We start from the raw sequence: 15,414 nt of genomic DNA, 5'->3' as shown, positions 1-15,414 counted from the left end.
CCCCCCCCCGCCCTCTTCCCTTTTAAACTCTCGCGAACAACTTACGGTGAAATTTTATTCCCTCGATAATTTCATTTGGTCAGATAAGAAATAAAAGAAGGAGAGAAAGAAAAGAAAAAAAAAGGGAAAATAAAATCAAATGAATGAAAGATTTTTAAGAGAGGGATGATAGGGAAGAGAAGATAGGGCGAAGAGAGAGAGAGAGAGAGAGTTGAGGGAAAGAAAAATATTGTTATGTTGTATATTTTTTTTTTCCTTGTCGTTTATGAGTATTATTTTTTATGGCCAATTTTTAACAATGTTCTTCTCTAATTGTTAATATTTTTCCACCACGATTTGTGAGTATTTTATGGTGAATTTTAACGATTAGTATAGTACACACAGGTTATAGGAATGTTTGAAAGAGGATTGGAATGTGGTGAAAGGGAGAAGGGATAGGTGGACTTTCTCGAGTAAGTTTGCTTCGTAAACTTGAGAAACATTCTTAATACTATCTCGAATATAGTCTCTATACAATGAAAATAGACATAACTGTGTGCTAAGGGAAGAAATAGAAATAGAAATAGAAATAAAAAAAAGAAGAGAAAGAGATAGAAAATGAAATAGGTATAACAAATCAGTATTTCATAGAATTCACATAAATTATTGGTAATCATTTACGACAAATCAAATACTTAAAAAGTTGAATATATATATATATATGTATGAATTATATATATATATATATATGTATATAATGATTAACAATAACTAATTATAAGGGTTCCAAGATAGAAAGCAAAAGAAAAAGATAAAAAAAATATATAAAAGAAACATTTTCAGGTATACAAATCGAAAACCTATTTCATACAATAAACATAACTTTTTCCGATGATGATACTTTTCGGAAGATCAAGAAGTAGAATATTATCCTGGATTACAAATCGGGTTGGTGAACCCGAACTCGATAGGAAGTGAAAGGATAAAGGGTGAAATAAACGGGGTTATGGGTGGTGGTAGAGGACAGGGGGAGAGGTAGGTGGGTGGTTGGTGGTTCGACTTAAGGATGAAGTGAACGAAACTGAGAGAATCGGTGAGTGGGAGAGGAGAGGAGGGGGGAAGTTGGTAGACAAAGGAAAAGAAAAAGAAATAAAAAGGTTAAGGAATGGGAATGGTGGGGGTGAAAGAGGGGGGAGAGGGGGGGGGGAGGAAGGAGACGATGAAGAAAGGTGAACACAACGAAAAACGAAAGGTGAAAAGTGAAAAGCATTTTGAGAAAAGGAAATTTCGTGTGCTCGTTGAAGTACGAGGATAAAGAAAAAGAAGTTAAAGGATGAAAAGAAGAAGAAGAAGAAGAAAAGGATAGGGATGAGGATGAGGATGAAGATGAAGGAGAAAGGGGAGAGGGAGAGGTACCTATAGAAGGACCTGCACGGCCAGTGGGAATGGAATGCAGGTACAAGTCCAGTCTCCGGGTTTGCTCTTGCCTCCTCACCTCCTGACCAACCTCTTACCCCCTCCCCTCCTCACACCCCTCATCGCCCCTGCCCTGCCCGCTTCTCCTCTTCCTCGTCCTCCTCCTCATCATCCTCATCCTTCTCTTGGATCTTTTCTTTTACTTCTTCCTCGTCACTTCCTTCACCGCTCCTCACTACTCTTCTTCTTCTTCTTCTTCTTCTTCTTTACCTTTTACTTCTACTTCTTCTTCTTCTTCTTCTTCTTCTTCTTTTTCTTCGTTTCCTTTCCTTTACATCTTCGATGCCGATGATCCTCAACCACACTTTTTTCTTTTCAATCACTCTTTCCTTCTCTCTCTTTCTCTCTCTCACTCTCTCTCTCCTCATTTGTTCTTTTTTGTTTGTCCTTTTTGCTGGTACTGTTAACTGTTACCAACGACACGGTGGACAAAATCAAGCAACATGTTCGATTCGACAGGATGCTAGACTATTAACAACATTTACCTACTATTAAAAATATTTATCTATCTCTATCTCTTTTTGTCTTTTTCTTTTTCTTTCTCTCTACCTATTTTTCTTTCCGTTTTGTTACTCTTACTGTTACCCATTACAATCCCTATTACTAAATTCATTACCTCTGTTATCGCAGCCCGCACGCGTAGATATTCCATAAACGGTTGTTGTTGTTTCTTCCTTCCTTCCTTCCTTCCTTCCTTCCTTCCTTTTATCGAACACATTAGACACTTTTACACACGTCTATAAATTCCTTCATATTCACTTTATTTTATCCTCCATGGTTTTTTCGTAAGAATGTGCCGTACGTGTCTCTTATTGATTATAGATTATAAATCTTATTTCTTTCTCTCTCTCTCTCTCTCTCTCTCTCTCTCTTCTTTATCGATAGATCTGCTTCTGTAAATGAACAAAAACAAATGATATTATTATATTGTTAACAATATTCATAATAATCGAGATTATTTTTTTATCAGATCTAAATAATCATTATGTCATTATTAATATTGCATTATTTTCATCCAAATTTTAATAAATAAATATATAAAAAAAAATGATTTATTAACATAATAAATTAATTTGTTTCGATAATAGAGATGACGCAAAAATAGAAAAATATATATTACACTGTTCTTATAATAAATATAAATTATTAGACTGAACCAAAACAAAATTCTTACGTTTATTGCATAAAAACTTTACTTTGAAACGTGCACCATAATGAATATTGTTTTTATTAAATTTACTTTATAAATATTAATTGAAAAATTCACAAAACTTTTGCTTCAACATAATATTCTTATATTAACGATGTAGTGATAACAAAAGTAAAAGTTTTCAATAACAAAAAATAACAAAGTTAACAAAGTTAACAAAGTTGCAAGAGTTAGAACGAAAGAGTCAGAAAGAGAGAGAGAGAGAGAGAGAGAGTAAGAGAGAGAGAGAGAGAGAGACGGAAGAAGGTATGGAGTTGAAAAGAAGGGTGGGGGGTAAAAGTAGCAGGTCGAGGTTCGATCACCCGGAGGTGGGACCCAGTGGAAAGGGCCTGCGAGTGGAATGCGGCCTACGTGCGGCCCTGCCGTGGGAGACAGCCGAAGCGAAGCAACGAACGGCCTACTAGCATCAACGGTGGAGCCGTTTGTGTTGCGAGTTCCTTGGGAGAGCACCCAGCCACCGGCTCGTTAGTTTATTCTCTTTCTCTTTCTCTTTCTCTCTATATATACAATACTTCTCTACACTGTACACACGAACGAAGGAAGGAACGAAGGAAGGAACGAATGCAGTCACGGTCGACTCGAATCGGAACTCTGATAACGAGCCTCTTTTTTTCCCCCTTCCGAACGGTAGAACATTTAAATGCAACTGAATCGGTATTGGATACTTTAATAAGATTCATACGAATTGTTGTTATTATGTTGATACAAGTATCAAATATTTTCTACTTTTTTTTTTTTGAATGAATTTTTAATTTTTGTTTGGTTTTTTGTTTGTGTGTGAAACGCGTCTACGATGGAATATTTAAATGCATTGCATCTTTTTTTATATGCTCTTTAATAAGATTCACGTGAATTATTGTTGTTATCATGTTGATACAAGTATCAAATATTTTGTATTTTTTCTTTTTCTTTTTCTTTTTCTTGTCTTAAACATTTTTACGATGAAATTTCAAACGGTGGAATATATTTAAATGTATAGTGTATTTGCGTAGTGGTTAAGTAAAATTCATGCAAATTGTTATTACATGGGAGTGTGCAGGTATATAATATTTTGTATTTTTTTTTATTTATCGATGAGATCATTTGATTCGTTGTCTCATTTTTTAATATTTTTAGTTTGAATTGTTTATCATTCTATAATAAATTGTTTGAAATATTTACAAAAGAATTCCGAATAGTGGAACATTAAATCCACTTCATTTGTATATTTAATCAAGATCCACATAGATTTCTACATATATATATATATATACATAAGCATGTAAAATATTTATAATAAATTAATTAAATTTATTATTTCTCAATAAAATTCTTCAAACCAATCGTTGTGTGATATACGCAGCAAACAATTTTAACTCTATCTATATTGATTCATTTACTTTATCAATCTTTGTGCAAAAAAAAAAAAGAAAAGAAAAAATCAAAAAGAAAGGAAGAAAAAATAAAAGAATGTTCGATTCCTTCACGCGTTATTCGATCGTATTTCAAGGCTGAATTATCAACTGATATGGCGTCATTAAAATATGATAATTCATTGATAATTCGTATAAATAATATACGTATATTCTGTTCGGTTGCGCGCGCTATATCAATGTCAATTCTTTTTTTCGAATTCACGTCGAACGATTCAAGCTGCTCCATAATCGATCAGGATCATTTCATACTTGTGTGTGTGTGTGTGTGTGTGTTGTGTGTTTCCATCGATTTTATTTTTCTTTTTCTACCATCTTTTTTTGCTTCTCTTTTTCCTTCTTTTTTTTTTTTTTTATTCGAACAATCTTATCAAATCGTCACGTTTCTACATTGTGTGTTCGAAGGACACCAGACTAGTATAACTGTCGTTATCTCATTCGACGATCGTTTCAATAATAAAAAAAACTCGACGAAAAAAAAAAGAAACCAAAAAAAGAAAAGAGACAAATAAAAATATTACAATAAATTACAATGTTTTATCTGCTTTTTTTTTTTGTCTTCTTCTTCCTCTTTTCCTTATACATTTTTTTCAATAATCCACAACGAAAAGAAATAAATATAAATAAATAAATAAATTGTAGTTCTTATTAAATATTAAAATAATCCCAAGAAATATTATATAGCAATTTATAATAATTCGCTAGGTATAACATGATTTTGATGAACGATCAACCGGATATGATCTTCTAAAAATACTCGTATAACATCTCGGATACCTGGTGTCCGTATCTAATCCTTTAAAAAGGTTTCTACATTCTAACGGATATGAACATATAAGACTAGTTACAGAAAATATATATAAATATACATACACGCACATAACATGATTTTAATACACGTGGAAATAAGAGAACAGCTGCGAAGATATGCTTTGATCTACACATACAAACAAACCAGGTTGAAATACACGTCAAATATCATGTATATAAGTTTCTCTTACACATACATACCAATATTGTACATATACATATATAATTCTTAACCATGCATACGTATAGTGTACACATGTATGCATATACATCAGATTAAATACAAAATTTCTTTCGTATTGTTCCGTTTCGTATTTCATTCTCGATGTATTTGATCAGCTGATGATCACTGACCAGTAATATATGTGATTACTAATACATTTATATACTTCCTAAAAGACCAAAATTGGAGAATGTTAAAAGATTTACATAGTATGTCCGAAATATTAATGTATAAAAATATATCGAAATATTCGGAGATTCACCAAGTTATTTGGTACGTGCTGACATTCACCATGTGAATCTTGACATTCTCCAATATCGGTCTTTCACGGTAACATATATATTAAAAAAAAAAAAAAAATTTATATATATAAATATGTGTGTGTGTATGTATAGAAAGATAGGAGCCGGTAAAGCGTAACGTTCATGTACGTGTATGGACGAGCATAGTCTCTCAGCGTGGGACCAAAGCGACTCAAAAAGTCGCACGACTCGTGTTCAGCGACTCTCAGATGGTATATTCTACACATCGTCTATGTAATACTCGAAGAAACGAGAGAGAGAGAGAGAGAGAGAGATTGAAAGAATGGAAAATAAAGATATTAATCGAATTATCAAGATAAATATTAAATAATATCAGTAGATTGTGTAATAATTTGAAAAATAAGATATAAATTGACGAACGAATTATTCTATATTATTAATGAGAAGGTATCACAGGGAACTTGGACTTAATAAAAAAAGAAGTAGAACTTAATTTAACTAAGTTGAACGTTTCGTCCCTTTATTGGGACTTCTTCAGCAACTTAATCTTTATAGTTAAGCGTCTTTTTTCATTGAGTAGACATACATTTTTATATAATATATAAAAATAAAATATAAAATAATAAATAATATATAAAAATAAAAATAAAAATGTATGTCAAGTCAATGAAAAAAGACGCTGAACTATAAAGATTAAGTTGCTGAAGGAGTCCCAATAAAGAGACGAAACGTTTAACTTAGTTAAATTAAGTTCTATTTCTTTTTTTTTTTTTAAGTCCAAGTTCCCTGTGATACCTTCTCATTAAGAATTTTATTTTTGGACGAGAGAAACAACTGATTAAATTCTATATTATATTCTATATAATAATTCTATATAACGGATCAAGAGATAACGAAGTTTAGATGTATAGTGTTTTGAATATTACAAAAATGTATGTCTGCTTAAATAAAAAATAGACGCTGAACTTTAGAGATTAAGTTGCTGAAGAAGTGAAGAATAAAGGGATGAAACGTCCAATTAATCAAAATGAAGTTCTAGTTCTTTTGAATGTCCAAATTCCCTACGATACCTATTTATTCTATATAATAATTGATAAAATAATTTCATGTGAGTTTAGGAGCGCGTTAAAAGTGATATCGCAAAAAGAAGTATATAAGACGTTTTCAATATAATTGGAGAAAGAAATAAAAATAAAATTATGAAAATAATTAATAAAATAATATAAGAACTTGTGTGTGTGTATATATATATCGGTAATTGTTTTAATTTGATTTATCAATTATTTTATATACAATATAATCTAAAATAACTCGTAGAGAAAATAAAAAATAATATATGAATAATAAAATTATATATATATATATAATTTTATATATAATGACAATAAATATAATAATAATAATAATTTTAATAATATAATAATATAAATAAAAAAGAAAAAAAGAGAAAAGAACAAATAAGCATCCCCTTCCCTTTCCACCCCCCACCCCAAAATTAAATATCACCGATATCCGAATTCGGAAGACTCGAAAAACTACCACCAATCGTTGTGGACCAATTAGAGAAGTTCGTGGTACAGTCGCAGAAAAGAGAAGTGAAGTACAAAAAGTAAGGAAGATGAAGAAGAGAAGAGAAAAAGAGAAGAGTGGAAAGGAAAGGAAAGAAGAGGAGAGGAGAAAAGAGGTCCTGCTGCCTTCGAGGAATCCGTTTCTCGGCAAGAGACGTTCCCTTTCTCGGCCCTTTGTCGTTTCGATATCGAAAGGGTCGGCGCGATTCAAGGACAAAGGGCGAAGCTTGCACCGGTCGCGATTCACGAAGCAAAAACGGCAGCTGCTGTATTTCGTTTCCCTCTACAGCTACCCTCCTCCTCCTCCTCTTAACTTACCACCACCCCCTCCCCTCTTCCCTATTCTTCCTTCCCCTTTCTCTACACGTCTCTCTTTTTACCTTTCTTGTTGGAAAAGAAGAAAGAAGGAGAAGAAAAGCAAGATGGAGGAAGGAAGTACTACTACGCAGGATAAGAACGGATATTCTTCTTCGAAGTTTACCTCCTCCCTTCAGCCCCAACTCCCCCCCCCCACTTACTTCCCCTTATCCCTCTTGCCACTCACTCACTCTTCCTTCCTTCCTCTATCAAGTTCCTACCAAAAACTTCCCTTTTTATTTTTATTTTTATTTTTTCTTCTTTTTGTGTGCAAGGACTTTTTTCATCATTCCCTATATACATACATACACCCGTTGATCTTGTATTTGAAAGAAGAACACGAGTCCCGAAAAAAAAAATCGAGAAAGAGAGGGACAGATGAAACGGGGAGAAGGAAGGGAGAAAGAAGAACGGTGAGAAGGAAGAAGAGTAAAAGGGAGAAGGGAATTGGCCCTTGAAGACGGGCACGTGTCTTACTCGAGACATCTGCCACTGAAAAGGACCCGCTGTGTTGTTATATCGTTCCACCGTTATATCGTTTACCTTACCACCGAACCGTATCCGTTTATTTCTTTCTCTTACCTTCCTTTATTCTTTCCTTCTTCTTATTCTTCTTTCTGCTTTTTTTTTTTTTTCGTTTATACTTCATTTTTGGGTATTTTATTCTTTAATTTGTATTTTCTTCATATACTGTTTCTCTTTTTCTTCTTCTTCTTTTTCTTTCTGCTTTTTTTATTTCGTTTATACTTCATTTTTGGGTATTTTATTCTTATCACTAATTTGTATTTTCTTCATATTCTGTTTCTCTTCTTCTTCTTCTTCTTTCTGCTTTTTTTTTTCGTTTATACTTCATTTTTGGGTATTTTATTCTTATCACTAATTTGTATTTTTTTCATATACTGTTTCTCTTCTTCTTCTTCTTCTTTTATTTTTTTTATGTATGTGTGTATTTCTTCTTTCCATAAATTCTTTTTCTTCTTCTTCTTCTTATCTTCTTCTGAATTTTTTTCTACGTTATTGGATACTTCTTCTTATGACTAATTTGCATTTTCTTTACATTCTCTGCTTTCCTGTTTTCTTATTTTCTCATAAACATTTCTTCTTTCCACAAATTTAAATATTCTTCTCGCGTATCTTTTTATTTCTTTCTTCTGCATGTATGTAGTACTCTTTTTTTAACTACGAATTTTCATTGTTTTCACGTCGTTTTTCTCTCTTTTTCCCTTTTCTTCTATTATTCACGTACTGTTTGTTTCTATGCATTTGGATTATATTCACATTTTCTTCTCTTTTTCTTGTTTTCTTCCTTGCGTACACTTTTAGCTACGAATAATTCATTTACATTACACGTTTTTCTTTTTCATTACTTCTTCTTCTTATTTTTCTTATTTTTCTTCATGCACTTCTCCTTTCTATGAACTTTAAATTTTCTTCGCATTTCTTTTTCTCCTTTTATTTCTTTTCTACTTCTCTATCCATCATGCAACAATTCTTTTCTTTATGAATTTAGATTGATATTCTACTTCTTCTTATTCTTATTATTTCCATGAGTTAGGGTTTCCTTATACACATTTTGTTCTTTTTTCTACAAATCTTCTTTTCACCTTCCATAAGACGACGAAAGAAGAGCAGCTGCCCTTTTAACATCTCTCATTCTATCTAACCGAAAATAAGTACATGCACCTGCCTGCCCTTTCCTTAAGGGCTGGGAGAGAGAAGAAGGGAGGGGAAGGGGGGATGGGGATTAAGGGAAGGAGGACAACTGTTAAAACTCGAATTTCGAGAATGGGATCGTCATCGTATAACAGCAATAAAATATTTTCTAGATAATTCAAGTTGAAGAAAAACTTTCAACATCTCAAACTAGTTCTCTTGATTTTCTTTCTTTCTTTCTTTCTTGTTTTTATTGTCCTTTTTTTAACGTACGATATATAAATTTTCGTTCGCGTAATATAAAACACGCGTTCGAGAAGAAATATTTTTCTTTGAATTTAAATCACCGTTAAAAAGAAAGAAAAAGAAAACATGGCGTCCGTTCGCCATATTTGATTCTCACGAAGAAACCATACAATTAGAATTTGTACCTTACCCGAACAAGATTTCTTTTCGCGTTTTAATTTCCTTCCGTTTGCCGTTTGTTTGTTTGTTTTTTTTTTCTTTTCTTTTCCGTTTTCTTTTCATTTTTTTACATTTTTCTTTCTAATTTGTATTAATTACGTGAATTAGATCGCAAAACTGTCTTTCTATGTAAAATAGACCAACCAACTAACCAACCAGTCAACCAACCAACTCTAACATCCGCTGACTTATGCAATACGAACGTTTTATTACACCGCACGTTACATTTTATCGCCACTTACACGATCACATTTTTTTCTCTCTCTTTCTCTCTCTCTCTCTCTCTCTCTTGGTAATACTCTTATTATTTTTTCTTTTTTTTTTTCTATATTTTATATTTTTTTCCCTTACATAAATATTCATACGATAAACCGTGAGAAATCTATGGATGTTGTATACGCGAACGGAATTTCTATACCTCGTTTACATATTTCTTTTTCTCGATCTGTCGATTTATTATACTTTATCGAAGTATGACTACGTGAGTGGAGAGATATGCCGACAAATCTGCAGATAAATCGAGTCTAAACGAATATCCGTTCTTACTATCTGTGTTGAAATTTATGATAATAAGAAGTTGATTGAATTGATTCTATGAATGAATGAATGAATGAATGAACGAACGAACGAACGAATGAATGAATTAATAAGAATATTAATAAAATTCTGTTGTTTTTTCTTCTTATAATTATTATGCACAATTATTTCGTTTTAATATAAATATAATGAATATTAAACGTATAATAAATTTATTAATAATTTTATATATGTCAACTATATATTACACGAGAAAACATGTATATGTGTTATTAATAAATTAATAATTAATTATAATTTAAACATGTGTAAACAAAAAATTTTCAATTAAAATCTCATTGTTATTATTAATCTTCGAATAATTTTGATGACTCGTATAAGGTAAAAAATAAAAAATTCTAACGAAAAATTGGTCAATCTTTTATAAATATTAAAATGAAGTATACAAGAAAGAGAAAGATAGTTATAGTAATGATTTGGTAGTGTTCAAGAATGAAGTTAGTGTTGCGATCGTAGGTGACAGAAGGTTGTGCCATTTCTATTCCAGTCGCGGACGACGACCCGCAGACGGCTCCCAGACTACGTGCTAATAACTCGAGAAAAGATTTCACATCAGAGAAGGAGAGGGAAAGAGGAAGAAGAAGAGGAAGAAGAAAAAGAAGAAGAAGAAATGAGGAGGAGAGGATTGTGCGTTCGAGAGCACGTGTCCAAATCGTTTCGCACGCAGAAACACAAAAAGTAGGTCAACTAAGTACAACCCCTTCCTTTCCGTTCCTACATCTACTAACACACTATTTTACCAATGAGAAACTGTGTCTGTGTGTGTACTTTTTGGCATGTCGATCAATTCCCAATTTTATCGTTTTTGCGAGATCTTGCGTGTAGTAGTAAAATTAACACATTTGATATATAAATTATGAAATCTTTTTTTTTTATCCACAAGATTATATTTTGTTTACTTAATAAACAGATAATTGATAAATATATAATTGATGTGCAGAGTGTAAAGTAAATACCGAATTTGAGAACAATTTATAAATGTTGTCTCGAAATTCTTACAAAACACAAATACTTGTAAAATAAATTATTATATCATATCAAAAATAATTATTTCATTATATATTAATTCTTATTATTAGTATACGAAAGTGGGGGGTTGAAAAGTTTTGAGTCTATAGAAGAAAACAAACAAAAAACATTAAATTTCGTTTACAAATGCGAATGAATTTAAACGAAAATCAAAAAAACAAATTATATTTCCACGTTAGATCAAAAACATTTCAAACGATCCGCAAAGATTAAACAAAAATATGATCGAAATTTAGATAAACTCACCGATAATAACTTCACAAAGTCCCAATCTCCCCAATTAACAACAACAACACCTCCAGCAAAAACCATGATTGTACTCGTACTCGGTATTCTGTAAATACACAAAAAAAAAGAAAATATGAAAAATAATAAATAAAATTAATAAAAAGACACATCTTAAAAAAAAAAAAAAAAACAAAATGAACAATCGAAAATCGAAGGAAAGGAAAGAAATATTAGACGAATGTAACAGAGAGGAAGAAGAACACAGTTCCGAGTAGTTTGATGGTGCTGAATAGTAGATAAAAGAGAAAGAGAATCCAAGTTGAAGTAGAAGTAGAAGTAGAAGTAGGAGATCGAGAGGAGGATGAGATGGAGGTGGTGGTGAAGGTGGGGGAGGAGGAGGAGGAGGATGGGGATGGGGGGGGGGAAGTCGGTTAGAGGAAAGGGAGAGATTTAAAGAGGGCTGCGCTGTCGTCATTGGGATTCTAACCGAGCTCGTCCGCTTTTAAATGGACGACCCCTCGTTTCGTCGGCAACGAAACGGCTTTAACACTATGCGCTTCGTCGCCTACATTTACGCGCTTCTCTCTCTCTCACATACACAGTCACATATATTCATATATATATTTATAGTTGGTGTGCAACACGAAGTTGAATTGCAGGACGGACGTGTGGACGGGCTCAATACCTTTTAGGTACGAAAGGAAGCGAACTTCCTTCCTACCTCCGATGTCACGCGCGAGCACGAGCCATTCTCTCTGTGTGTGTGTGTGTGTGTGACAGAGAGAGAAAGAGATAGAAATAGATAGATGGATAGAAAGAAACCTAACGAGAGAGTGAGATAGAACATATTCGCTACCGTTTATATAATCCATCCTGTTACGTCAAGTTGTTTAATCCATTCATTACCCTATCTCTCTCTCTCTCTCTCTCTGTCTCTGTTTCTATCTCTTTCTGTCTCTTTTTCTCTCGTTGTACCACTGTGACACAAAAATAGAACAATTAACGGATGCAGCAGCACCGACAATGCACAAGTAATGCTTTAACATTGTCTTCATTTTTGAAAAATGTCTTTTCCCTTATTTTAATCTTCTTTTATTGTTCTTGTTGTTGATTAATTACACGTGTCGTCTGATAATGTATCTAACTAATGGTATTAATGTCCAAATTTGAATATATGTATATTTTTTTGTTAATAACTGTACGTTGATTTTTATTGAATTCGATTGATCAATTAATTTTATTTTAAATTGATGATTTTCACTCTATTTGTGGTAAACATAATTGATATTATATTTCATTCGTGGATAATTGATTTTTGTGTTTTATTTAATCGACTCTTATGTTGGAATTAATGAATTTTATTAATATTTATATGATGCGAAACATGATTTCTTTTCTAATGTCAATCATATAGAAATATCGTTAATGAATTTTTCGTCTTTTTTTTTTTTTTATTTCTTCCATTCTCTTTGTATAGAATAAAATACAATCACTTTTTATAAAAAAAAAAAAGAAAGAGAAAAGTACAAACGTACAAAACGATAACAAATGGGACGATACTGAAATATTTATAAAAAATGTATTCTAAAATTCGTTCTTTAAAAACTAATCATGCGAAAAGGAAGAAAGTACAAAAAAAAAAAAAGAACAAAAAGGAGGACAACAAGAAGTCAGGCGTATTTTTCGAAATCATTTCTTTTCCAATGCGGACAAGAAGATATCGTGGAAAACCGAGGAGACAGACGTGGCAACATTTCTTTTTTCTTTTCTTTTTTTTCTTCCTTTTTTCTCTCCCATTCGACTTTACTAGGAGCACAAGTTTTACGTGTATCAGAGGATCGAACTTCTAGATCTATGCGGATGTTCGTTCAACGACGACGACGACGACGACGACGAATACGACGACGACGTGTGCGGTATGGTAGTACGGAAGAGTGGGCGGACACATATCCACGAGCAAACGATTCACAGATAATATGTACGTCAGTGATCTTCATTCGGGATTTTCCACCACGTTTTATCAATGACTCTTCACGTTCCCGTATAATCTTATCGCTTGTTTTGGAATAAAAAAAAAGAAAAAAAGAAAGATGAAATTAAACAAAATTTTCTAATGAAATAATCTCTCGAGTATTTTAAACGGAAGGAAGTTAATTCGTTAATTCGCAAACGCACGAATATACGCGAATAAAAAAAAATAACAAATTATTTCTATAAGACAATCATTCTCTCGCAATTTAATCCGATCACTTTTTGTTAATCGTAGTATCAAACACAAATCTCGATATAATCTATAAATTACGTATTTATACATTTTTTATTCGCATATCATTTGTACGCCAATTGTTTTTTTTTGTCACTAATTCGATTGGTCCCTTTTTTTAACACAGTTATTTCTTAAAAATATTGTTTCTTTTATCAGGTTATAGAAAAGAAAAAAAGAAACGGAAAATATAAAAAGGTAAAGAAGAAGAAGAAAAAAAAAGGAACCGATTGAGAAACACTGTACCATGCGTGACGGTAAAACAATTGTCTAGTGATAACGTACTAAGAATATTGTACTCGGATGGTCAATACTTTTTCAACTAGTCAAAGGCGGTATGACGTAAGGGCGAACACGACGGTCGATAAGAATTCCGACGCCTCCATTCAGTCGAGTATGAGAGAAAGAGGAAACCCGAACTCACAAGGGAAAGAGGGGGCGAGAGGGGGTGGGTGGAAGGGAACAGGGAGGGGAGGAGAGTCAGCGGGGAATCGGATACCGATACGAGAAGTCACGATTACGAAATCGTATTGCGAACGTAAGAGAACCATGGAATCTCATTCCAAAGAGAAAGAGAACAAGAAAGATAGAAAGAGAGAGTAGATTTGATCGATATCAATCCTTTTCTTTTTCGAACAACCAAATTGAAATTTTTTTCCTATTATTAATATATGTTGGTTTTTCGATTTAAAAAGAAAATCGATGCATTTATTATTTCAACTCTTTGAAATTGATTTTGTTAAATAATTTTGTTAGGCGTCCTACCTACATTTTTCTAGATAAAATTGTGATTATTGAATTTCTACGATGAGTACTAAAGTATATTATTTTTTATTTATCTTCTTTCCATGCATTTCTTATGAACGTATTCTAGAAGAGACTTACGAAACAAACAAAACAAAAAAAAAAAAAAAAAAAAAAAAAAAGGAAAAAAAATAAATAGTTTTCTTTTCTAGTTGAAACTTTCAAACATTTTCAAACCAATTCTCGTATACATTATACATTACAAATAAATGAGATATGAAATAATATAAGAAAAATTCGAGAAGTACGCGTATTAATAATAAATTCAAAATAATTATTATAAATATTTGACTGTGAATTCTCAACAACACAATAATGTCTAACGACGAATGGAAAGATCAAAGAGGATTTTTCTCGAGGCTAGTAATTTGTATCGATTGATCGCTATTCAGTAAGATGATGTCATTGGATTTGAACGTTCGGTTACCGTTCGTTTCAAACGAGAAAGGAAAATATATCTATGATAGAAATCACAAATAAAAATAGATAATTTAGGATCTATCGTAATATAAATCGATGATGAAAAATATCATTAAAAAAGGTTTGCCTTTGATTATCCTTAACAAGCTCACTTTTTATCTTATTGGAATATACACCATAGTAATACCAACATATAAACTTAGGTTGGATATACTTTCCCGATGATTTGCGACTTGATATGATAATAGAAGAGAAAGAAAGAGAGAGACAGAGGATATCTACACGAACGTACAATTTACTTACACGTGTACACACGTTTGTTATCGCGAATATTTTACGCAACAAGTCGCTCATATGTACGCATGGTCTCAGGTGGCGCCATGACGCAATTCCTTTATCGGTTATTCGGTTATGCTCGGCTCCACATGATAATCGCGACAACGAGACAAAGATAAAGACAACGACGATGATTATATGCTTATGTTAAAAATAATATAACGTGTTTGCCGATATCCTTTCGCGGTAGATTGAATTTTCTATAATATTCTTGATTTAAAATCAACTCATATTTATTATAATGTGAACCACCATGTCATACGAATGTATGTATATTCGATGTTTTAATATAATTTCTTTTTTTAAATTTATATATTTTTC

At 32.2% G+C, this 15,414-nt stretch overlaps 1 long non-coding RNA gene across 2 annotated transcripts in view; it reads right to left on the bottom strand.

The window, feature by feature from the left end:
* Window positions 1-1,536: 1,536 nt before the first annotated feature.
* LOC106792003 overlaps window positions 1,537-15,414 on the bottom strand; it is a 35,581-nt gene continuing 21,703 nt past the window's right edge. For both annotated transcript variants that reach the window (XR_001382253.1, XR_001382255.1), the window contains 2 exons: window positions 11,289-11,376; window positions 1,537-2,348 (listed from right to left, as the gene is read on the bottom strand). This is a non-coding gene — a long non-coding RNA (uncharacterized LOC106792003). The remainder of the gene's footprint in view (window positions 2,349-11,288; window positions 11,377-15,414) is intronic.

This window comes from Polistes canadensis, unplaced genomic scaffold (genome assembly GCF_001313835.1).
Source record: "Polistes canadensis isolate GaletaPanama2010 unplaced genomic scaffold, ASM131383v1 scaffold_8, whole genome shotgun sequence".
Taxonomy (NCBI): domain Eukaryota; kingdom Metazoa; phylum Arthropoda; class Insecta; order Hymenoptera; family Vespidae; genus Polistes; species Polistes canadensis.
The sequence above is the reverse complement of the archived record's forward strand: the minus strand, read 5'-3'. Positions and strand labels throughout refer to the sequence as shown.